This window comes from Cupressus sempervirens, chromosome 9 (assembly GCF_028749045.1).
Source record: "Cupressus sempervirens isolate cs-2001-9-10 chromosome 9, ASM2874904v1, whole genome shotgun sequence".
Classification (NCBI taxonomy): Eukaryota; Viridiplantae; Streptophyta; class Pinopsida; order Cupressales; family Cupressaceae; genus Cupressus; species Cupressus sempervirens.
Genome location: NC_143126.1, coordinates 233,183,927 through 233,209,659, shown reverse-complemented (window position 1 = coordinate 233,209,659; position 25,733 = coordinate 233,183,927). Strand labels below are relative to the sequence as shown.

At 37.3% G+C, this 25,733-nt stretch overlaps 1 pseudogene across 1 annotated transcript; it reads right to left on the bottom strand.

The window, feature by feature from the left end:
* Positions 1-1,611: 1,611 nt before the first annotated feature.
* Positions 1,612-25,396, bottom strand: LOC149538351 (uncharacterized; annotated as a pseudogene). The gene is made up of 12 exons (XR_016356521.1): positions 22,881-25,396; positions 22,718-22,763; positions 19,545-19,788; positions 19,318-19,408; positions 19,054-19,222; positions 18,871-18,962; positions 18,469-18,530; positions 2,510-2,578; positions 2,353-2,418; positions 2,175-2,228; positions 2,009-2,074; positions 1,612-1,922 (listed from the first exon to the last, which is right to left on the bottom strand). The product of XR_016356521.1 is annotated as an uncharacterized LOC149538351 (transcript).
* Positions 25,397-25,733: the final 337 nt, after the last annotated feature.

The window sequence follows — 25,733 nt, the reverse complement described above, 5'->3', positions numbered from 1 at the left end:
AAAAATTAGAGAAGTGATTTAAACATTTATATTGATTGGAAACACGTGAGTCTTGAGTTTCCTCTACCTTTTAAAGAACATTCCTTAGCTAGCAGACCTAATTCCACATTCCATAAGACTGTCATTGTGCTAAAGATTTAGGAAACCAACTGTTGTAAGATAAAGCTTCCCGGTCAATAATAATCTAGCCTATTGAGGAACATAATACTTCTAAATTAAACTTGTGTTAATTTAGTATTAATTTTGTAATTAACTACAATTTCAGTATCTGTGTACAGGGGGTGACTGAGAAAACTATTTGAGGTCCAATTTGAAAATATATTTGTAAGGATCTCAACCAAGGTTCACAACTTTGATGATTAATACATTCATTTAGGCCAGAACCTCACTAAAAATAAATAATATATAAAAAAGGTAGTGAATAAAGTCATGTCTAGACCCGAATAAAGTCATGTCTAGACCCAAATCAACCAATGAAAGTCAAATTAGCATAATGTGGAACAACAATATATGCATTGAGTGGGTTGTCATAAAAAAGCTTCATAATAAAATTCATGTCTATAATTAAAAGACCTTAAAGAACATTTATGCTTGTAACACAAATGGCCATTCAAAATTGAATATGATTATAATATGTGAAATAGCATTACAAGAACTTGTAATGCTCTTGTGAACATCGTGTTAATTCTTGTAAGAATCCCTAAGATGCTTGTTATACTCAAAATTTTGCTGAAATTGAACTAATTTTTATCCTGTCGATTAATTGGCTTAGGGTGATATATGCTTCTTGGATGGAATAATGAGTTCGTGATTAACTCTGTATTAAGATTCATAGCATCTTCTAGTTATTTGCAAAGGAAATTTATAAATTACTTGCTAATGTCATATGGCTTGCTTGAGAAAGATTTCCGTGTTCTTATTGATGGGTACTAATGACTATCCACATTTAGTTCTTCAATATCCTATTTGACAAGCTTTCCATAGACCTTTCTTTCCCATACTAAGTATTTTTGAAAACATATTTGAGTAGAAGGACTACAGTAGATACTACATGATGTTTTAAAAAATAAAGTAAGGGGTTAAAGACTATTATTTCCAAGGTATTATGTCATAGTATTTTAATTGTAATGATCTTAGACTAATGATATTCTTGTAGGTAACTTCGACATGCAGCAAGAAAGAAAACCTACAACCAAGGCTATATTGTGCCTATAACCAAAGCCATAAATGCTCACAGCCAAAGCCACTAGTGCACATAGCCAAAGCCATGGATGCTTATAGCCAAAGTTACAAGTGTTCGCAGCCAAAGCCATGAGTACATGAAGTCGATGATCACAATTGTTTACAACTATTCACCAGAAACAGCTTCTTTGCAATTTTTGAGAAATACTAATAAAGAAAAAAAGAATATCTACTAGTTGGTAGACATAATGGCAACTCTCTATCAATTGAATTTAATTTCATACATGCACATATCTAATTTAATGTCATACATGAACATATCTAATTTAACGTCATACATGAACAAACATATAATATAAAATGATAACCAATAATGTCATATACATTAACAAACACATACTATATTATGATAACCAATAATGTCATATATGAACAAACATATCATATATTAACCAATAATGGCATACATCAAATATGTCATACATCAAATATAGAATGTCATATGTACATCAAATGTGTATCGAATATGTCTCTCAGATGCCTATATATATACATGGGGAAGTAAACAAGTTTCTATATATATGTATCAAATATCTCAACTACATCTTTTCCTTCCCACGAGGGGAAGGAAACAAGTCTCTCGACGTCCTCTGCCGTCGTGTGGAGGGAGACAGTGGAGATGACGGGGCCCTCCTGACATGCTCACTTGACCTCTTGTTGAGGCTCTTCTCTAGGTCCAACTGATACAAAGAAAGTAGATATGAATCAATATTTATTATATGTTGAAATCAAATATATGTACTCACAAAATCAATTATTATCTTACTGCCAACAAATAGTCACTCTATAAGTCCACCTCAAATGCTCATGGACGATCAGGCGTGACAAGACCCTACAACAATTCAATAAATATAATCACTTATAAATAACATTAGAAATTTTGATATTAACTATTATAAACAACAACTAAAATGAAGAAAATTCTTTCATACCTCCGTCAGTGGCTGTGAGCTAGCCACAACTGCGGCCACTCCACTATCAAAAGACTGTCGCAGATGAGGAGGTGTGTCCGACATCATGAGTTGCATGTCATACAATACACGTTATATCTAACATGAAACATGGAATAAATATAATCAAATGAATTAAATTAACATGAAACAACTGTACCTGTGTGAAGCTCGTATGATATCTCTGCTCTGCGTCTGTGGTAAAGGTTGAGGGTCCTGTGGAGAACTGATGCACATGCATATTTTTTTTGGTCAATCCTTAATATGATTATGTAATAAATATATGTATTAATTAAAATGATTAAATTGATACATACCTCAGGACTCGTCGAAGGGACAAAAAATGGGCCTGGAGGATTGCAGCTAGGCCCAGGAACACTTTGACCCTAAATTTTGAACAATGTCAATAAATCCTAATTAATTAATCATTCACTATACGTATGAGATGTGATCAAATTAGTAATTTACCTATGTGTCAATGCCAAATGTCTCGTTCAGGAACTGATCGGTTACAAGCCCATCATCTGCACCATCTCCGACATGAGTGCCAAATGTGCATAGGGATCCGCATGAAGTGCACATGTGACCACGACATATAGAAGGCTCCCCCTCAACTAATGGGCTCATGGAATGGATGAGGGTCTGCGTCAAAGCATTAATGGTCCCTAGAGTGCTGGCCTCTACATGTTCCTTCACAACTGAAGGAATAATCACATGCTCACGCTGTGGATGGACCACAGCTACCCTAACTACATTAGGGTCATGACGTGCTCCTGGCCTCTCAAATGATGACCTCCCACCTCTACCCTAGGAGTCTAACATATCAAAATAATTGGGGATCTCCCCAAGGACAAACTCAAAATATAATTTCTTCAAAAAATACATGGGAACCTCGTGATTGTTGCAAGGAGGGGCATCAAAAACCATCCACCATCTATCCCAAAAATTATTTCTAATAGCATCATGTATGCACCAATGGATGGGGAATCATTTAGTACCCTCTCTAACAGTATTTTTCTCACCGGGTTTTCTAAATAATGCACATATACTACCTTTTGGTATTTCCTTTTTTCTAACATCTTCATATGACAATTTATTTGCATAAAATCTTTTTTGTTCATCCCTCTTAGCCTGCCAAATATCTAACTGACCACTAACTGAGGCTATCTGAGTGTTAATGGATTCAAGTGATGATGCCAATTGAGCCCTCATTGGATTGGTTTGTCCGGATTCTTTCAACTGAGCAATGATTCCTTCTAATTCAATTTTTCCTCTCTCTATTTCATTTCTTATATTTTCTTGTGTGCCTGGTGGAGGTCTTGCAATTGGTTCAGGTTGTGGAATTTGTTCTTCTTCTTGAGGAGGGTTTTGGTTTTGGGGTTCTTGAGGGTTTTGTGATGTTCTTGTGGATTTTCTGGTTGATTATGAACATTTCCTGATAAAAAATCAATTGAAATTCAAATAAATAAACAAATCTAAATGAAATGTGTAAAAACCCTACAAAAGAATATAAAAAACTTACAAAACAATATGAAAAATATATCAAACAATGCAAAGTTAGGTTTATTATGGCTCATTTGGGTGAGATATTATGATGGTTCTATGTGTAACTCACATAGGTGTCTACGACTTCTTCATGGTATGGGGTGGGATTATATTTTGGGACAAATATGTATGACATTTTCCACTCATGTAATTGGGAGGGGGTGTGTTTATATACTCAAATTGGCAATTGTATTATGATTTAGATTTCTTAAAAAAATTACATTTGGCCTCCTTCTATATGACCAATTTTGTAAACTTTAGTAGTTTTAGGTTTGTTGGGCAATAAGTTATTATCATGCTCTTTTTCTGTACATTTTAGTCACTTTAGAATTTTAATGAGCAAAAGTGGAGGTATTCTTGTTGGGTTCTTTCCTCCACGAGTCCTTGTTGAACTCGTATAACAAAATATATATATATATATAAAATGTAGTGGGTATGTCCACTTTTGTTTTTAAAAAAAGAATATCTATTAAACAATTATATTAATATGAAAAATCTAATCTCATATTCAATTCATATTTGACAAGCCATTTGATGAAAACAACATTGTAAACACTATGATAGCAATTATATAAATAAGAAAAATTTAAACATTGTTGGTAAACAGATTTGTCCCTTAGAAAATATACAATTTTGCCCAATGGAGTGTGGAAAATCGATGTCTCCAATAGTTGGATAGGCCCTTAATATCCAGCCTTCCTCTACATTTAGAGGGGCAGCTCCCTCGTAAGATAAAATTTGTGATTTTTTAATAAAAATGAGTAGAACTTAGAAAATAAAAAGGAAAACCATTGATAGCGAATGCACCACTCGCCTCCAATTTTTTCATAAAAATGATGTAAACTGTTAATGAGAGCAATCAAGGACTACGCTTGAGAGCTATCACAGACACAATGCTAATTCAACCATTCATGAATACTCACACCATACCATGAAAATACTCATAAATGGATTAACACTTCAACAATTCAGATTATTTTGAAAAAGAACACCCAATGCACTTCCTTTATTTCTTTGCACCAAGAAAGTAAGAAATAATTGATTACAAAAAATAACAATTGTACACACTTTCCAAAAATTACTTTGTTATTAGAACATAAGTGTTCCCTGTCACCAAAATTGAACTATATTCTCCTCTGTTGTAGTTGTAGAACTTCTCGACTGCAAAAAAAGACCTCCATTGCAATACCAGTACCCCCTACAGCCTGGCAATTGGTCTTTTCCTTCTGAACTGAACTTGTAAGAAATGGTGTGGTTTGGTAGGAGCATTCACTAAACTAGGTAGTGAATGAAGAGGTTGGGTTTCTTGAACCTAACCAACCTAACCTAACCAAACCAGGAGCAGTAACTTCACTGAACAGTGAATGAACAACAAGCAAAGAGCGAGAATGGGGTTCAGTAGGAACCCCCGGAGGGCGATACCGAAACTCAGTGCCATCCCCAACCTAAACCAGCTTCCCTGAAAGCTTAAAGGTTAGGGAATCTCCCAAGAGAGGCCTGAACCTTAAGACGAGGGGAAGGCAAGTTCATTGGCCAGCTTCCCTGAAGGCTTAATGGTTAGGGACTCTCCCAAGAGAGGCCCGAACCTTAAGACGAGGGGAAGGCCACCCATCCCCAACCCAAGCTAGGGAACAAGAACCTAACCAATGGTGGGTGCTCTTGAACCAACCTAATAACCAACCTCCTTGCTCTATTACTACTCCTACCTTTCTTCTTTCAGAAGGATAAAGGCCAATGATGTCTCTTATATCTGCTTCACCTGATCTGAGGGGAGGGGCTTCGCCTTTGCCCTTCCTTCCTGAGAATGATCCCAATGCCCCCCTAAGGTAGGCTCCAACCTAAGGAGTGGACCGAGAGTTCCATTGTTTTATCTAAGGGCTGGGTTAATGCTGGATCCTGCCCTCACTCTCTAAAATAGGGGTCTCCTTGCAGTGAGAGCAAGGCACTTATGGGGTCCCCAATAACTAAGACTAAGGGGGCGCTCTATAGTATAGTATAGTCAGTAGGGGCCCTTCCTTACCAACCAACATAATGGTAGTTTAAGGAAAGGTTCCTAACCTAGCTGGCACCCAAGTAGGCAAGTAGGCAGTTTCGAACTCGCGTGGATACCGGGACATACCTTAGGTACCAATTTTCATTGAGCGATAGCGAGAAGCATAAATAAGATCCTATACCAGGATGCCGAGGCCCATCAACCGTACACTATCCTCGGCCCTACATATAGCAAGAGTTGCTCCACCAAAAATTGATATCTGAATGGAGAGACCGGCATAGAACTATCTCTAGATCGAGTTGCGCCAGTCATCATCGGGAGTCGCATTCGCTCTATGCCGATTCTGATCAAACAGGATTCGAACCTGAACAAGGTCAACACCTAGGTGACACCACACTAATCTATGAACATAACATGGGGTTCTGTTCCGTTCCTCTTTTTACTACCCTACACTGGGTGGCATAGATCCTAACAATCTAAAAATAATGTTACTCTCCTTCGTGTTACCACCTGCGCTTTTTCAAGGAAAGAGAGAGAACGGGGTTCCTCTTGTTACTACCCTACACTAGGTGGCTCGTATCCTAACAATAGAATCTTAATCCAACCTTTGCTTGTGTTACCACCCACGCAAGCAGGATCAAGGAAAGAGAGAGAATGGGGTTCGGCAGGAATCCCAACGAACGCTTCACTTTCCAGCCAGAAAGGTAGGAATCCCATCCCCAACCCAACCTATTATAGGACACTATAAATATAGGGAGGGCAATAATCGCCATTTTTTATTGCCATTTTTTCTTAAGGGGAGCCCTAATAAATTATTGGGAGGGGAGAACAAAGAAAGAATCAATGGGGTTCGGCACCTACGTGTTCGCTTCGGCTTTACTTACACCTATTTCTTTGTTTATAGCGCCTGTTGGTTTGACAAACTTTCTTTGACAAACAAACAAATAGTTGTGGGGATGAGGTTGCCCCAACTGGAGTCGAAGCAAAGGAATGAGCAATCCTGAACCTCTACCCATTTTGTTTTGACAGGTGCCCCTCCACTTTTTACTCATAAATTTGGAACTAGATCTTAACGTAACACAACTTTTATCTCAGTTGCACTTTTTTTTACATCACGAATCGATGCATGCATCTGTTCATGATGACTAACCGATGCCCAATACCAGACTGACAAAGGAGGGATGGTATTGAATAGGACGAGTAATTCTCAATACCTATGCCAGGGGAGGACTCCCTATTATAGCTAGGAGGATCACTACGCTCCTACTACATGCAATTACAGCCATAGGGTCAACAACACCACACCAATGAAAGGGAGAGCACACCAATGAAAGGGATAGTAGGATGGATGTACAAGTAGGGAAGGAACTCCAATTTCTTCTATACAATGCCCCCCCTCAAGCCGGCTATTTGCCATATGTCCACTTACTGCCATAGTACCTCTGTTGCAATACCAGTACCCCCTACAGCCTGGCAATTGGTCTTTTCCTTCCGAACTGAACTTGTAAGAAATGGTATGGTTCGGTAGGAGCATTCACTGAACTAGGTAGTGAATGAAGAGGTTGGGTTTCTTGAACCTAACCAAACTAACCTAACCAAACCAGGAGCAGTAACTTCACTAAACAGTAAATGAACAGCAAGCAAAGAGAGGGAATGGGGTTCGACAGGAACCCCTGGAGGGCGACCCCCGAAGGGCGAAGAGGAACCCCCGAAGGGCGATACCAAAACTCGTTGCCATCCCCAACCTAAACCAGCTTCCCTGAAGGCTTAACGGTTAGGGACTCTCCCAAGAGAGGCTCGAACCTTAAGATGAGGGGAAGGCAAGTTCATTGGCCAGCTTTCCTGAAGGCTTAACGGTTAGGGACTCTTCCAAGAGAGGCCTGAACCTTAAGACAAGGGGAAGGCCACCCATCCCCAACCCAAGCTAGGGAACAAGAACCTAACCAACGGTGGGTGCTCTTGAACCAACCTAATAACCAACCTCCCTGCTCTGTTACTACTCCTGCCTTTCTTCTTTCAGAAGGATAAAGGCCAATGATGTCTCTTATTTATGCTTCACCTGATCTTAGGGGAGGGGCTTCACCTTTGCCCTTGCTTCCTGAGAATGATCCCAGTGCCCCCCTACAGCAGGCTCCAACCTAAGGAGCGGACCGAGAGTTCCATTGTTTTATCTAAGGACTGGGTTAATGCTGGATCCTGCCCTCACTCTCCGAAATAGGGATCTCCTTGTAGCGAGAGCAAGGCACTTATGGGGTCCCCTATAACTAAGATTGAGGGGGTGCTCTATAGTAAATTATAGTCAGTAGGAGCCCTTTACCAACCAACATAATGGCAGTTTAAGGAAAGGTTCCTAACCTAGCTGGCACCCAAGCAGGCAAGCAGGCAGTTCCGAACTCGCGTGGATACCGGGACATATCTTAGGTACCAATTTTCACTGAGCGATAGCAAGAAGCACAAATAAGATCCTATACCAAGATGTCGGGTCCCATCAACCGTACATTGTCCTCAGCCCTACGTACAGCAAGAGTTGCTCCACCGAAAACCCTTACAATAGTTTCCTCCCATTATATAAATTTTGCCAAGAAGTTGGGCAACTGTCCTAACTTACTTCTTACCAAACTTCTATTGCCTTCCGTCACTTTTACTCCCATGATAAGTGCAATATTCATTTTGCACTTTACAATAATATTAATTCTTAAAGAATTAATATATTTTATATTGTGACATAGTTGATTTGGAGAGAAAAATTTAGGGTTGCAAAACCTTAGATAACAAACACATTAAATTTATATTTGACCAACCATATGAAAAGACACATTTGAAACACTATTATATAATATTATTAATATTAATGGAAACACACTACAAAATTAGACAAAAAAGGTAGTGTTATTTAATTTAAAATTTTGAACCTTCTCAAGCAAGCTTTGTTTATTATCTTTAGGCCTGACTTAACTAGCACACTCGAAGCTTTGACTTTGAGTGTGTCATAAATGGAGGACTCACTTATTTGGCTATCCTTTCTATTTTTTGTTACATAATGTTCAAAGTTAACATTTTTTTTAGACACGAGATCAAGATTTTTTGAAGTAAACTATTTAATATTTCTGATGTTTGATTATATTGACTATTTAAAATGTGTATTTATTATTCATATATTTTAATTTTCAATAACTAATTTTTGTTATGCGTGCATTTTAATTTTCAATTACCAATATTAAATATTATAATTTATAAATTTTATTGATATAAAAGTAACAATTATAAGTTATAATTAAAAAAGAATTTATTTTTCATTTAGTTATTATTTAATTTTAAAATATAAAAATATATAATTTTTTATATAATGTTAAGAAATAATGTTTTCCATATTTCATTAAATTGATCAGTTTATAATTGACATTAGAGAAAATAGTTATCTTAAATAAATAATTTTAAATTAATAATCTTTTTATAAAAAATGATTTATATTTAATTGAATTTTTATAATATTTTAAAAAAAAAATTTAGGATAATTTTATTAAATTTATTTCTATAATCAATTGTTAGAATGAAAAAACAAGTTAATTAAAACTATTACATTTGTAATACTATTAATATTATGTGTATATATGATCTATACATCTATGGTTTTTTTTTCAAAATGATTTAAAATGTGAGAAATGTCATAAAAATATGTATATTTTCTTGCATCAATTGTATAACAAATTCTCTTTACATTATATATGAAAGAATATAAATTTAGTTTTTTCATATAATCTTTTATAAAAAAAATTAAATTAAATTTTGTTAATAATTTTAATTTATTTTTAATATCCATGAAAAATAATTATTAATATGGTGGAATATTAATTATATCTATAAAAAAAAATCAATATAGATCTTAAAATTTCTAACCATTAGTTTTTAATAAATATCTTATACATTAAAAAAAGAACATTATTAGATACCTTATTTCACTTTAAAAATAAATTACTTTTATTATTATATTATTATATAAAATAAATACAAATAAAAAAAAATTATAATTATTGAAATTGATCATTTACTTAAAATATTAAAATAATTATTAGATAGTTTATTTTCATTACATAAATCATATTATTATTTCTAAAAAAATATATATATAGATTGAAAATTATTTTACCCACAACATAAACTTAAATCAAAGTAACTCTTAAAAAAATTTACAATCCCCTTCTCCTTTTTATTCCATCAAGTAATAATGTGGATTTCAACTTTAATTTAATAATAAATTAAACTAGCAATCACACCTTAGTGTGCAATAGGTACGTCGTATTTTGGTGTAAGTTTTTTTGCTTGACTACGACAAAGGAGACATTGTAATTGTTCCTCACATTTAATACAATATGTTTGGTAATGAACAAGCACATAAATAATTAGGCGGGAGATGGAAAGTAGCAAATATTATTGTGTAGCACACTTCGATGAGCTTTGATTTTCCAGTCGATCTTGTGTCTGGGCCTTTTTTTGTGTGTGTATGCAATGTCATTTACACCTGCGTAGATTATAGTATTTTTATAAGCTTTGAATTTGTAGAGTCTAATTTGTAATGTATGTATAGAAAAAGTAATTCAAGCTTACCTATAGTATATGTGTCAAATTTGTGATTGTTGTAGTACTTGTATTTGATAATCCTTGAAGGCGCTTCTCCTCTTCTTTCTTTCATGCAACAAATGGGTTTGTTTGCATTCGTGCATATCTTTCAAATGTGAATGTGGGTTGAATGCAGAGGTCAGTAACCTCACGTACTCTTGATATTTCTGTGAATGTTAGCCCCTGTCGATCTATTTTCCCAATGTCGATTGTCGCTCTTTGTAGTGTCAGTCCTTGTGACTTGTGGATTGTTAGGGCCCATGCCATTTTTAAAGGTATTTGTCTATGAATGCCACGACTTATTGGTAGAACTGGAATATTTTGTGGGTTGTTATGGTCCCAGGGTTGCCCAATGTAGTTTTGAAAGTCAACAACTACAAATAGAGGGAGTTGAGGTGGCTTTTCACCAACATTATAGACAAGTTTTTTTTACTTGTCCAAGTGCGCCATTGACAAGTCCATTTTCTACCCACAAGTTTGCATAGAGCATGACCTTTTGGTTAGTGCATAAGAGGATTCTTGACTGAAGTTGTTCTTCATCTGGATTTGAACATGGTAAACCTTTTAGTTTTTCTGCATCAGAAAGGGCAACTGGTTTTGCCAATGAGTGTAGCATGCATTTGTTATGTAGTAGTACCTGTTGATTTGTGGCAAAAAGATGTATTGATGACGAAAAGAGGGTGTTCTCTTTTGAGCTGATTGTGGAGCCTAATCTTGACATAAGAAGCCTCCAATCTACAATTGTTGGTGTTGCATTTTGTAAATTTGATAGGAGTTCACGAAACTGTAATTGTACAATACCATCTCCACTCTGTCGAAATATTCTGTCTAATGTAACAATAGTTTGGAAGCTATGCCATAGTGTGCCACCATAGGAGCTAGAGGCATACATAGGTATGTCTTTGACTAGTGGTAGTTGTCCCAGGTCACCAAATAGAATAAGAGAACATCCCCCGAAGGGACTGTGATTCTATGTAGGGAATGCTTGTCACAATCTCATGTCTATTTGTTCTAGTAGCTTTGGACCAATAAAGCTAATTTCATCTATTAGAATATAGCGAATGAAGTACATGCACTCTTGGAAGCTAGCAAGTGCCTGTCCCTGTAGAGGTGCCATTTCGTTGATTGGTATTCAGAGAGAGGAATGAATTGTCGATGCTTGAATGTTGAATGCTGCTACGCCTATAGGTGCTAGTAATAGCATTGGTGACTGCCCATGTGGCATTGAGTTTACCATTGTGTTTCTGACACTTTTTATGAGATGTGACTTTCCTGTGCTTGTTGTTCCTTGAACAATCAGCTTTAGAGGTAATTGTTGAGTGTTGAAATGTAGATGTGCTACAATTATATCATGTGCCTTCTTTTGTGCTACTGACAATACATGTTGTTCTAAGGGAATAGGTATTTGAGGGGCATGAAATGTAAGGCGATTTGATTGTATGAATGTTGTAGCAACTTTTGGTTGGAGAGTGTTAAATTCTTGATCTTCCCAAATATTGTTTAAATCAAAATCATGGCTTCCTAGCATGTCTAGGTCATTTAAGTGGATAGGCAAGCCTAGGTACAGTCCTACCAAGACTTGCCATTCATTAGGGATACTATCTAGAATGATATTTTCATGATCTTATGGGCTAGAAAAATCATTTATTGGTTCTTGTACATTTTTGCGTACATGCCAGGGTTTGTATTGTATTGCATAAGTTTCCCAATTGTGTTCAATTTGTTCAGCTGATGCACCTATATCTGTCGAAAGGTTGCGAAATAGTTTGTATAGAATTAATTCAGTCCAACAAAAGGATACATAATTTATGTCTTCCTTTGCAGGGATGGCTATGTAGCATGGGCTGACACAGACTATTGCATTACTAGCACATCGTTTCCATTGCATTTGTTTTCGACTATTCTTGAAGGTCCATTTTTGAGTTACTTCGATAAGTGAAGTATTCTCTAAATGTATAGGTCATGAGATGTAGGCTTCAATTTTGTTTGGGTATGTTGGCTCTCTAAGGGGTTCAATTGGTATGTTGGAGGTTTTGATGATTGACATTTAAAGATACAAATGTCCTACTAGAAATGGAGAGCGGTAATTTTAGCAAGAGAGGGCTTGTTTCTTGGGCACCAATATCTTGATCAACAAGGTTTTCCATAAGCAGGTTTTGAAAAGCAATTGGGGCTGGTTTTGTAGAGTTTAGTTTGTTTGAGATTCTGGTCAACATGGAGTGATACATTTCTAACTTGTTCTCAGCCTTTGTTGCATATTTTGCAATGTATTTGAGTACTGCATCTATTGAAAGGATGGGCTAGAAATCTACATTGGCCCTCCAAATGGATAGGATTTCTAGATTATGTAGGTTTAGACGGTCATCATTACGAGCAGGGGTGTGGGTTGGTTGACCATTTGTGGCCAAAGAAAGTGATGAATTTTCTTGTGTACTCCAAGGGGCTTTGTATTGACATGTAGGAGTAGAACCTTTCATCCGAAGGCATGTTTGCAGGGTACATTTAGTGTGACGTTGGACACGGTTTACTAATTCTGTGTAGTCTATTATTGGGCTTGTGTTGTTGATCATTGTTGTATCCAACAAGCAAGGGTCATCAAGAAGCGAACGGTGTGTTTTTTTGCTGCGCAAATGTAGACTTCGAGGGTTCCATGCAGATACATATCTATCGATGAAATCAAGTGCATTTTGTATGGATTGACTCTCATCCCACTATAAGCTGCTAATGTTTGGTGCCTAGCGTAGCCAGATGAACCCATGGATATGTGTAGATCCCCTGTGTTGCCATTCATACCTAATAGTATATAATGTTGTTAGTAAGTACAAGGCACTACTAAATTTTAAACCAATTGGAAGTGTAGTAGAGCTTTACCTATACCAGTGATCTGTTGCATGGAGAAGCTTGTCTAAGACTTCCTCACGAAATGTTGTAAATCTATGGTGCATGTATAGTGCTGCAAGATGTGGATATTGAATAATGTTTTGTATCCTCCATGTAGTTGCTGCGCTCGGGTGTGTTGGTGCAGTGGATGGCATGGACATATGCAAGTCTGGCCATTTTGTGTCTGTTGCACTAAGAGTGAAAAAGAGAGTTGGACAACCTATTTAAACAACCATTTCAATAAGCTCTCCTCTTCGTTGACTCCAGAATGGGCGCGTGCTACAAATTGTTGAGCTGAAACGCATGAGCTGGTCAACAAGCTTGTCATTAGGCAAGTTCTTTAATCTCTGGCTCAGGTCCTCAATTGTTGCTGGCATAGAACCATCAAGTTTCTTGTGAACAAATACTGATGATGTGGCCTGACTTCGATGTTGCATTAGAATATTAAGTATGAAGTACCTAAATTGAGGGTGTTGGCCGAACCTGTTGTCATGGTATCGGATAAGGTGGCAAGCATATTCATGTAGCTTGACATCTTTAATACAATGTTGTTTGAATGTGGCCTTCGCTTGTGGAAATAGACATGGGAACATCATTGCAAATAATCCTTTAGTTGTGTATTCATTGATGGGAGATGTAGAAATGTTTGGCCATTGTATGCTTGGACTTGGTCGTCCTTCTCCTAATTGTAGCAAAGATCTAACTTCTTATATTTCTCTACATGTAGTGGGTAGGTCTGGCACAAATGAAGTATTGTGCATGATCTCCTCTATTGGATCTTCTATTGTTGATTCACTTTCAATCGACAAGCTTTGATTCTGGAGTGGAGTTAGAGTTGTTGAGTAAAGAATGTTTGAAATGTCAGTGGATGCAATGGGCAAGCATGCCAGTGCAGAACCATCTACCTGTACATCTTTGTAATAAGGATCATTGGATATTTTATAGTTTAGTGCTGCATAGACATGATCTCTACTTACCATGAAACTGTATTGTTTATGGTCTATGTTTTCTTTGTTGACAATAATTATGTCCAAGGCATTTAATGTCCTTGGCAAAAGTGTTGCGATTGTAGAAATATCTTGAGGAAAACATATAGTATGACCACTGTATTTTAGTTGCCCACCTCTTGCATAAGTAACTTGAAGGATAAGGCTTATTCTTGCTATCAACATCTCCTCAACTTGGCTGAGTATTTGTAAACAATGTGGTTGTTCACCAGGGTTCATATTATTCCATTCTGAGAATCGATTGCCATTCCTTTTTGATGTGCATCTATAGAAAGTGGTTCATCCATTTGATTTCTTTATTTGTATTCCTAGGTATCTTTCCATGCAGACCAAGCATGTAGAAATTTTGGAAAGGTTATCCAATTTCTTATGAAAATTATCTCTAGCTTTGTAATAATTCTCAGAGAAATGTGGCAACTTTTTTTTTTCTAGTTGGTTTAGTTGAGTAGCATTTTGTAACTCTATATTGCATTCTTGTACATGGTATGACATGGGGCAAGTAGGTCTGGTAGAACTGTGTGCTCCATCAAAATTTTTGTAGCAACTTTCTCATCTTTTCTTGTTGATTTTGTCCTTTGTTGCTTGGTACCTTGCTCGTCTCTTTTGACTACTTTGAGTGTGTTTCTCTTGAATTGTAGCATTGCATATGTCCATCTCTAATTGTATACCTAGAAAGAGAGACTGGGTATTTCTGCAATCAGCGTTATTGGCATTAGGAAGTTTGATAGTTTCAATGTACGAAAAATTAAATATAATGGCTATTGTGTGTCCATCCTATTTTATATTTTAATAGGAAAACATGCACTCAGTTTGGAACAAAGATAAGTTTCAAATATTGAAGGTGTATCATTGAACAAGAGGGTATGGCAAGGGTATGATAATTTTTGTACTTGCAAGGGGATTTAAATAGTTATACCATGATATGAAATTTAAAAACTACTAGATCTTTTGTTCTCATATATTTCAATATGTTTTGCACGAGATGAAACATAAATACGAAACATTTTGTTGTCTTTTTCAAGGTTTAAATTGTGTAGGAACATCATAAATTACAATATGTAATGTACTATACTTTGAGCACAATAATCATAGTTGGATAACAAAATGTGTATATGGTATGCATAAGCTTTTTTGAGATATTGAAATAGTTAAATAGATATTTAGAAATGTATATAATATGTGGTGACAGCTATACAATAAACAACATATATAAAATATGAAGGAACACGTAGGGCACATGTGTATATTAATTGGGAAGTGAGAAGTAAATACATAGTTGTACGAAATGAGAGGGAATCTCAGTACATGTGTTTGTATCAAAGTGGATTGTACATGGACTTGTAGTAACTACTTCCAACAACAACAACCCCTGGGAATGGTCTTCTACTTTACATTGATTTTTTTCTATCTTCAACTCATACATGGGGATTTTCTAATGACTACTTGTATTTGTGTTATTTATAAGCAAGGGATTTTCTAATGACTAACTTGTTTCTCTTCCCTAATAGTTGGTAGGTCCATAAATTTAAGTTAAATTGAATTGTGAAATTAGAATACATAAAATTTCAACTAATTTTTTAATGATTTAAGAACCATATTGTAAAATTTTCTCTTCCCTAATAGTTGGTAGGTTCATAAATTTTAGTTATATTGAATTCTTAAAGTAGAATACGTAAAAGTAAACTAATTTTTTCATGATTTAAGAACCATAGACTACAATTTTCTCTTCTTGAATAGTCGGTAGGTTCATAAATTTAAGTTATATTGAATTGTGAAATTAGAATATGTAAAATTAAACTAATTTTTTAATGATTTAAGAACCATAGAATATAATTTGAAATATTGAAAAAAACTAAGTAAAAAATAATGAAATCATTTCTCATAAATTGTAAATATAAAATGTCAACAAAGTATTTTTCTCTCCCTCTTTATATCACTTTTTACCTCTATAGTTATATCTCCCCCTCTCTCTATCTCTCTTATCTATTTATGTACATCTTTGATCCACCCCCTATCTCTATCTCTCTCCCTCCTACAAAAATGTAAATGATTGTAAATTAAATGAAATTGTAATTTTTAATGACAATATTTAATTAGTAGACGATTAATATTAGATTATATGTAGTTGTATTTACATGTTGATGCCACCACATACTCTATTATTCAAATATAAAAGAAAAAATTCCCCACATTCTAAAAACTCATTTCATATGTTATATTTTTTATAATTAGGTTTTCAATAAATTTTTTTTTTAATAAGTAACTCATTATTTTAAATTTGTCAAGTTTTGCCGAGTCACCAATCTATGAACTATAATTATTAATATTATGGGACACCTTTGCCACTAAACCCTATTTACAATATATTTCAAACGTATTCCAGAGTGTTGAAGGTCCCCTATAACCTCACAAAAGATTCAAAAAAATACATTTACTAAGAACCTACCCTGTGCCTGATATTGATTTCTCACAGACAAAGAAGATGGTTGATGAAATAGTGAACATCGTCTTGCCTAATCTATTTCTGTTTCTTGTTAAGGAGTCTAACCATGGGAGAGGGTTTATGAGCTGGAATTTCTTTGTGAAGCCACCCAATCTTCTTCCTCAATTCCTCTGGTTCTATAGCTTCCTCTGAAGTGGATTTTTTTTCAGCTTCCTTTACGATGAATAGATACGGATTAAAACATGAATGATTGAGATAGTTCTGATCCTATTGCTTCCCTTCTCATGTATTGCATTCATCAAATGAAAATTATAGGTCTTCATTTCATTTAAGTACGCCAAATTAAACTTCAGATTGATGCAAAAGAGGATCATAATGTGGGCATTATGAATTGTATATGTCAATTGTAATCGTATGAAGAGAACCCAAATTGTGAGTACTGGAGGGAGGCATTGTACAGATCTCTAGAAGGGTGGGCATCGAAGGACTGGCTCAACAAGGACCCCAAATTGTCACTTCACGATACGTCATTTCAGAAATGATTTTTTTGGATTACATTCACTTGTAGAACCTAATTTTACACATGGAAATTTGAGTGCGTGGATGAAAATGTAGCACTCAATGTAAAACTTGACGATCTCGCAAAAAAAATTTATGCACCTGTTAGAGCAAACAGCAATTTTGGGCACACGAGTGAAAATCTTGAGAAACAATATGAAGTTTATGGTAAATTCGAGCACCTCTTGGAAAACTTAGAGCATTCGAATGAAGATTCCCACAATAAAATGAAAAATTTGAGCATCCACATGATGTTAAATATGGCGTCTAAGTGCATTCATGTGCTCTCTGCTGCAGAGACATCAAATGGCTTGAGGGGAAATCTCATCATTTTCAAACTGGTGTCAAGGGCTTCAACTAGTAATCAGGGAAAAGAGTTTGTAAAGTTGAATAATGGCAAATCAATCTCGTCAACTAAAAGTCACAAGCAAATTGGTCAGGAAAGAAACATTTCCCTTTACATAGGAATGACCCAAAATACCAAAAGTGTGTTGAATGAAAAGCACGAATAATAAATCTCACTTGCAGCTAAAAATGTAAAACACGACAACCAAGGGAGCACATTTATGCAACTAATGAAAAGATATTTGGGAATTTCCTACTCTTTATACAATCAAACAAGGAGTAAATAAGGTGATTATAATCCATAAAGTCAACAGCCTTAGCTTAAGAATTGGCTCTTACAACATCACGTCTCCTTCTTCCCATATCGATCAACCCTTATTAACTTTCACACACCTCCCAACCAAGCACTGGAGGACACCATTTACTGTTTTCATATGCCTATTACTATCCTCTCTCATATTGATTGTGCTTTCCTATCCTAGAAAGCTCGTGCCAATCCTAGGGTCATTTGTGTGAATAAAATCAGAATATTCTATCTTCCCGAGGACTCTACTGACTCCTGCTTTATCACACCAGGGATCTCAACCCATCTTCTTACCTTCTAAAAATAAATACAAATATTGAAACCTATCATGGTGATACAGACAAGAAAGGTACTGGAAAAGGTTGCAATGTACAACTTTACACTTACTAATTTCTGATGCCAAGCAAACGATTGATTTTTCTTCAATTAAACAAAATGATGAAAACCAAAAACATCCTTGGAAAATTCTATTCAACAAGGTAAACAAAATCCTCTAATGGTTGACACAACCACCAGATTCATCTCAATTAACAGGAAAGCAGATCAATGGTCTTGAAGGGCCTCTGGAGAACAATGATACTAACCTCAAAGAAGGCTCTGGTTCCAACCTCGCTAACTACAACAGAAAGCAATAAATCTCTTTGCACTTGGTAAATTAATCAGCAGATAGAACAATCATATCTGCAACACTCAGAATAGAGAGAACTGATGTCAGCATAAATAAATGGTGGGAACCAAAATGGAAAACACTAAATATAACTCATTCGGATTCCACACTCAAGTCAATAATCTATAAATCTGTAGCTTTTGGACGCAAAAAATATAAAAACCAGCATAAAAATCACCTAAATGATATCAAAGCTCTATTTTCTGGAGTCCCCTTACGTTTCCAATGCGTAGTCGTGCAAAAATGTATGGTTGCTCGCATCTATTTAAAGGCGGTCTGAAAGACGTTGCAGGTAAGCATTAATATCTGTCGGTCAGACTGCAATAAATTGATGTGTTAGTAGCGGTGAGCGTCATCTCTACTGCCCCACTTATCATGATTGAATGGCGAGTTGACTGACTTTTCAGCCGCCTGTAATAAATTCTGGTACAGTTACCTATCGTCCCACCATGTCTATCGTAGACGCCACTATTATGCAATAGCAATATAGCATGAAAGAAACAATAGTTTTGCAGTAAGATTGATATTCCAGCTTCTCAATCTCACATAGGGAACGTCAACCGTTGAAAGCCTCTCAATGGCAGTCATCTGCTCTCCATGGCTGTCAACCATTGGATGGCGTAATGAGCCTCTCAACTTCATAGAAGAAATGCCTACGGCGTACAAATCATCTTTGATAATGGGTCAATAAATTTTTGAACACAAGTTCAATTTAAACATAACGACAACGGTTGCAGTCAAATGGGTCCCACACGACACAGCGCACTTGAAGGCAATGCTTCGAGTAGGCCGGTTAAGCCGGGCCCTATCTTTATACAGACAAAATCAAACATGTGTTTTGGCTTGAGGAAGCAATTCTACAAAACTAGACGTGGACAATTATCTACAAGTTCGTCTCTTCAAAACAAACCGCTTCATTATTATCGCTGTCGAAATCGTTACTCAAGTTTCTTCTGAGATTCTGAAATCTTCACCGCACGTTAGTAATCTCACCACTACATTTCTCATAGAAGGCCGCTGGTTAGGCACTCTATTTGTGCAAACCAAATCCAAATGCAAGACGCACATCATTTTCTCTATGCAATTATTTCCTACTATGCGATCGTCAAACACTGCCTCTTGTCCACCCATCAGAATTCTATTGCGTATCCATTCCACGATGTCCCCGTCCTCTCCATACTCCGTCTCACCCGTAGCTTTCTTTTCACTAAACAGCTCTAACATCACCACTCCGAAACTGTATACATGATGCAGGAGCATCTTGCATGGAAAAATTATTGGAGAAAAAAAAAAGTTGAAAAAAAAAATTTTTAAAAATAATAATAATAATTTGTGGAAGAGAGAGAAAGTGACGAAAATTAGAGAAAAAATAATAAAATAATAAAATAATAAAAAAGGGGAAAAAGGAGAAAAGAAAGAAAAAGAGGATTTCTATTTTCGAGGTGCATAGGTGGCATAATAGGAAAAAATAAAAAAATAAATAGTTGTCATTCCATTTATCGAGGTGTGTGGGAAGAATTCTAGAAAGTTATGAATATTGTAGAAGGTTGTGGAAGATGTAGAAGGTTGTGGAAGTTGTAGAAGGTTGTGGAGGAATTCTAGAAGGTTGTGGATAAGTCATGCAAGGGGTGGTAAGTGCCTATTTAAGCAGGGCATATGAGCATTTCTAATCAAGCTCAAGTGGAAGCTCAAGTGGAAGCTTGGAGAAGCTCAAGGGGAAGCTTAAGGAGTAGAAGCTCGAGAAGAAGGAGAAGCTTAAGGAGTAGCTTGAGAAGTGGAAGCTTGAGAAGGAGAAGCTCGAGAAGTGGAAGCTTGGAAAGGTGAAAGTCGTGGAAGGTGAAGCTTGGAAAGCTTGGAAGTTGTGAGAGAGAAGGAGGAAGTGAAGAGTGAGTTTTCCTGAGTCTGTAGACAGAGCGCCGAATGTGAGGCAGTTTACAGCAAGCTTGTGATAGACTTGTGAGTGTGTAGACAGAGTGCCGAATGTGAGGCAGTTTACACTTGGATCTTGGATTAAGTTTGTGAGAAGAGCTAGTGAATGTGGTTTAGAAACAAGGAGATTGCTTGGTGGCTTGCGAGCACAAGTTGAGATCTTGAAGGTTTCTACCAGAGTGTGGATTTGGACTAGCTTGGGTTTGGATTGGATCTTGAGAGATCTTGCAGACATTTTATTGTAATTACTATTGAATTTTCAAGTATAATAAAATTGTCTTCATATTGTTGCATTCTTGGTTGTGAGTTGGTAGAGTGGTGTGGCCCTTCATCAGTGGTATCAGAGTCGTACCTACATTAGTGGTATCAGAGCAGGAGATCCTAAGTGTACAAGCAGATCGCCGAAGTGTGAGGCAGTTTGTACCAGGACCTTGGATGGGCAATGTTTATCAGAGCTTGTGGACTGCAAATCTGTTGTCCTAGACTTGTGATGTGGTTCCTGATTGTTCGTGCGAGGTGGCAGGTTGCAATCTGACTTGCAAACAATTCAAGGTTGTCACAAGGAGCGTAGGAAGGATTTGTTGCAGAGGGTTTACAAAGATCTTGGGAGATGGCTCCAAGAGGACTAGACCCTAAGATGATTGCAAAAATCCATGATATAGTGGAGAGGAATTTTTCTAAGATGTTTGCTCGGTTGGATGCTAAAGCTAAGAAGGTCAAGGTGGAAGAGGTTGGTTTTGCTGATTAGTTTGTGGAGCCTGATGCAGAACCTGTAGAGCAACTAGAGGTTGTTGCTAAAGATATTCCTAATGTTGTTGATGTTGGGACAGATGTTGGTTTTCATGATCACTTGGTTGAGTCTGACATGGAGATTGTAGAGCACTTGGTCGTGGATGATCCAGTTGTTGTTGGAGTTAAGTTATGTATTGCAGAGCATCTTGTTGTGAGCAATGAGGTTGCTAGTGTTGAGAGTTTGGCATGTGTTGATGGAAATGTACATGTGGTTGTTGATGTGGGGTTTGTTGCTATGGGTGTGAATTCACTAGTTGCTAATGTGGATGAGAGTTTTTTGTTCAAGCATTATGTTCAGTTTGTTTCTGGGAATGAGCATGTTGATTAGATGGTTGAGATGCTGGTGTGGAGGATTTGCATGGTGGTTTTGTTGTCCCTATTGAGGTGGAAGCTTTTTGTGAAGATGAAGATGGTGGTAGATTTTTCTTTTGGCGTCAAAGTGTGAGACACACTTTTCTATCTACCGGGGGAGTCTGATGCAGGAGCATCTTGCATGAAAAAATTATTGGGAAAAAAAAAAATTTGTGGAGGAGAGAGAAAGTGACGAAAATTAGAGGAAAAATAATAAAAAAATAAAAAAGGGGAAAAAGGAGAAAAGAAAGAAAAAGAGGATTTCTATTTTCGAGGTGCATAGGTGGCATAATAGGAAAAAATAAAAAAATAAATAGTTATCATTCCATTTATCGAGGTGTGTGGGAAGAATTTTAGAAAGTTATGAATATTGTAGAAAGTTTTGGAAGTTGTAAAGTTTTGGAAGTTGTAGAAGGTTGTGGAGGATGTAGAAGGTTGTGGAAGTTGTAGAAGGTTGTGGAGGAATTCTAGAAGGTTGTGGATAAGTCATGCAAGGGGTGGTAAGTGCCTATTTAAGCAAGGCATATGAGCATTTCTAATCAAGCTCAAGTGGAAGCTCAAGTGGAAGCTTGGAGAAGCTCAAGGGGAAGCTTTAGGAGTAGAAGCTCGAGAAGAAGGAGAAGCTCAAGGAGTAGCTTGAGAAGTGGAAGCTTGAGAAGGAGAAGCTCGAGAAGTGGAAGCTTGGAAAGGTGAAAGTCGTGGAAGGTGAAGCTTGGAAAGCTTGGAAGTTGTGAGAGAGAAGGAGGAAGTGAAGAGTGAGTTTTCCTGAGTGTGTAGACAGAGCGCCAAATGTGAGGCAGTTTACATTTGGATCTTGGATTAAGTTTGTGAGAAGAGCTAGTGACTGCGGTTTAGAAACAAGAAGATTGCTTGGTGGCTTGCGAGCACAAGTTGAGATCTTGGAGGTTTCTACCAGAGTGTGGATTTGGACTAGCTTGGGTTTGGATTGGATCTTGAGAGATCTTGCAGACATTTTATTGTAATTACTATTGAATTTTCAAGTATAATAAAATTGTCTTCATATTGTTGCATTCTTGGTTGTGAGTTGGTAGGGTGGTGTGGCCCTTCGTTAGTGGTATCAGAGCCGTACCTACATTAATACATCACTCTTCTCGTTCACCTTTGGCCTGTTCGCATATTCTGCATCACAATTTTCAAAAAGATAATGAAAAGAAAGAAGACAATCTCCAAAAAGAAAGAAGAGAATATCTGCACGATAACTATATTATGTCGATCCGAAAGAGTGAGTTTTGATACCTGGGGCGATGTATCCGTGTGACCCTACGTAACCAGACACCGTGAATTCATACCCCAGCTTGTTCAGCTCTTTCGACACCCCAAAATCTGAAATTTTAGCCCCAAAATTCTCGTCCAGCAAGATGTTACTGTATTTCACATCTCTGTGCAATAGCGGAGGGGGGCAATCATGATACATATAACTCAGTCCACGGGCTACACCAAGAGCAATATGATAACGGATCGGCCATTGGAGATTTACTTGTGGTCTAGATCGATTTCCGTGCAGGCAGTAGAACAAGCTACCGTTGGGCATCAATTCGTACACCAACGGCTTGAAATCGGAGTCTTCACTTGAAATGGAAAAGAGAAGCTTCAAGATGTTAGCATGCCTGTTGAGACCCAATTTGTCCACCTCCACTTCCCCATTTTACTCTCTACTTCCTGCAAACCTTTTCTCTTGCGATTTCTTCCTGATCTGCTCATGTTCCGGCGGTTCCGGATCTTCTTAACAGCTACGGCTTCCCCGTTCTTTAGAATGACCTTGTAAACTTTTCCAGCGCCTCCAGAGCCAATCACCTTACTCTCTCTGAAGTTGCGAAGGATGAATGCCTCGTCCACATCTGTGGAATGGAATGGCGTCATCTTCCACGACTGCGTGTCTGGGTAACGCCGCTTCGAGGAGCGACACACATAAATAGAGAGCAAGGTTACAATGGCTAATATAACTAAAGATGGCACTAGAATGCTCGCTAACCTCTGCGGTGACATTTTACTTGACGAGGAGCACGAAGGTAGCATCACATTCCGTCCTCCGCATAGCATCGGGTTGCCGACAAAGCTGTCCTTGTAAGCTGGATTGTCTAAGCCATCAGGAATCCGCCCAGACAAGTGATTGTTGGATACATTGAAAATATTCAGATTCATTCGTCCCAATTCGGTAGGAACGCCTCCAGAAAGAAGATTATTTGACAAATCAAGACTATTTACGTTGCTCAAAATACCGGGGATTTCTCCTGATAGTCGATTGTAACCCAAATTGAGCTCATTGAGATTCTTCAGTGACATTATTTTCTCGGGAATTTCTTCAGAGAGAAGATTGTTGTCCAGCTTGAGAACATTGAGCAGACTTAAGGTTGCGAGCTCAGGTGGAATGGGGCCTGACAGGCTGTTGTTTCTTGCTTCAAATTCTTGAAGTTTCGTGAGCTGTCCAACTTCCGGAGGAATTGTTCTGTCGAAACAGTTATTGCTTATCTTCAATCGACTCAGATTCTTCGCTTGGCCAATGGCAGGATAAATCTTGCCTTGGAACTTATTGTTGTTTAGAAACAACCCCTTGAGTTTGACAGCACCCCATAGCCCCGCTGGAATCTCACCGCTCAGCTGGTTGTCGTCGAGGTACAGATACTCTAGAGATTTACAATCTGCAAAGAAGGAAGGCAAAGTACCGTTGAAATTGTTGGAAGAGGCTGCGAAGCCATACAACACTCCTCCCCTGCACAAATTCTTCGGCAGGGGACCTTCCAATCCGCTTTGAGACACATCAGAGACAACGAAGTCAGAATATGTGCACAAACTCTGGGGCAACCAAGCGCTGAATTTGTTGTAGTACAGCATCAAGTTGCTCAAGTGGGGCATCTTGCCGATCTGAGAAGGTATCTTTCCTGTAAGCCGATTGTCCTGCAATTGAAGAAGTCTCAGATATGTGAGATTGCCAATTGCATTGGGAAGTGTGCCTTAAAGCTGATTGTGGCCCAAATCCAAAATTGATAACCTTGTGAGCTGGTCAATGTTCTCCGGAATTCGTCCACACAAGTTGTTTTTATAAAGAGAGAGTTGTGTCAGATTCGAGTGAGCCATAAAAGTGTTAGGAATGGTGCCCGAAAGATCATTTTCCGATAAATCCAAGATCTCCAACAGCGTTAAATTGCCCAAGAAAGTAGACGGAATGGAGCCACTGAAAGAATTACCTGAGATATTCAGGACTCTCAACTCACTCATTTCTGAGATATGACTTGGTAGCGTTCCAGTGAAGTTGTTAGTCGACAAATCGAGCTTTTGCAAACGCTTGCAATTGAGGAAGGCATGTGGGGAAAGAAGAGTGAAAGCATTGGCCTGGAGAGTCAGTTCTGTCAGATCGGGAAGGCTGCAAATGGCAGAAGTCAAGTTGCCAGAAATCAACGCACCAGTGAGATCGACTGTGATAACTGTGCCGAACTCATCACAAGCAATTCCTTTCCAAGCGCATGGATTTTGGTGAGACTCATTCCAATAGCTCAAAGCATTATTGCTGTCTCTCCAATCTTTATTTCTAATATCAAGTAAAATTGCTCCGTCGGGGGAGAGGGAAGAGCAGTGGAGAAGCAAAAGAAAATAGGTTAGAACGAATGAAAAGAAGGCGAGCATTGGGTGGACAATGATCGTTGCAAATTCGAATTATGATAAGAAAAACGCTGGCTTTGTAGGTACAATGGAGAAAACCCTTCCTAAAGAGCCGAAAATATGCACCTGATACAAGGGAGAAGACCTTGCCTAAACAGACGAAATATGCCACTATTTGACCATTACTTAAATTTATTAATTATTAATTAATTTAATGTTCACAGAACCACTATTAGATGATTTTTAATTTAATAAGTTTCCTGTTTCCGCTACCATCTTTTTATGACGTCGGTGCTGATATCAAATTGTAGAAACCATGAAAAGCCAAATTTTTCAACGAATACAAATGAAGGATGTTACGTGGTGCTTAGAAACCATGAAAAGCCAGCTTTTTAGGTTTTGATATCATGTAGTACTGAAAAAGTGACGGAAGATGAGGAGACGTGAACGACCCGCAATGCTTTCGATCCTATTCGTCTACAGAAGTTCTCG